Genomic DNA, 911 nt, shown 5'->3' with positions numbered 1-911 from the left:
ATTTAGGTCTTTAATCCATTTTGAGCTTATTTTTGTGTATGGTGTTAGGGAGTGATCTAATCTCATACTTTTATATGTACCTGTCCAGTTTTCCCAGCACCACTTATTGAAGAGGCTGTCCTTTCTCCACTGTACATTCCTGCCTCCTTTATCAAAGGTAAGGTGACCATATGTGCGTGGGTTTATCTCTGGGCTTTCTATCCTGTTCCATTGATCTATCTTTCTGTTTTTGTGCCAGTACCATACTGTCTTGATTACTGTAGCTTTGTAGTATAGTCTGAAATCAGGGAGCCTGACTCCTCCAGCTCCGTTTTTCGTTCTCAAGATTGCTTTGGCTATTTGGGGTCTTTTGTGTTTCCATACAAATTGTGAAATTTTTTGTTCTAGTTCTATGAAAAATGCCAGTGGTAGTTTGATAGGGAGGTTATCTACAGAGGAAGCACAGACCCTGCTAAAATCCACTTCTCCAAGTTTCACAAAGAGCAGCCCAGATCAGAGCCATTTCTTCTTGATGGATTACCAGTTGGATAGCTCTGGAAGCTACGTATTTGTATCACAGCCAAGAGTCCTAATACAAATGGATTTTTCTTTTTATCTTAGTGCCCCTTGTGTGTCAAGCACTGTGAGAAGCACTGAGGATAACTGAGCTAAAGGAGTTCAGTTTGATGATGTCGGAAGTAGTCTATGGTATCTTTCTCAAATGGATGCCCACAAACGAATGGTTGGAAACAATTAGACTGGTTACATTAGTAGCTGCTTTGATAAATATACATTTTGATAATGATGCTTATACCTTTTTGGATACACCAAAACATGGTGAAAAAATATTAGTTGATAGACCTCATCCAGAAAGACGATTTTTTGTTTGTGACAGAAACCAAAATTGAGATGAACTGTAGCAATAACAGATC

The sequence above is a fragment of the Lipotes vexillifer genome, unplaced genomic scaffold (genome assembly GCF_000442215.2).
Source record: "Lipotes vexillifer unplaced genomic scaffold, Lipotes_vexillifer_v1.1 scaffold777, whole genome shotgun sequence".
Classification (NCBI taxonomy): Eukaryota; Metazoa; Chordata; class Mammalia; order Artiodactyla; family Lipotidae; genus Lipotes; species Lipotes vexillifer.
Note: the sequence above shows the minus strand (reverse complement) of the source record.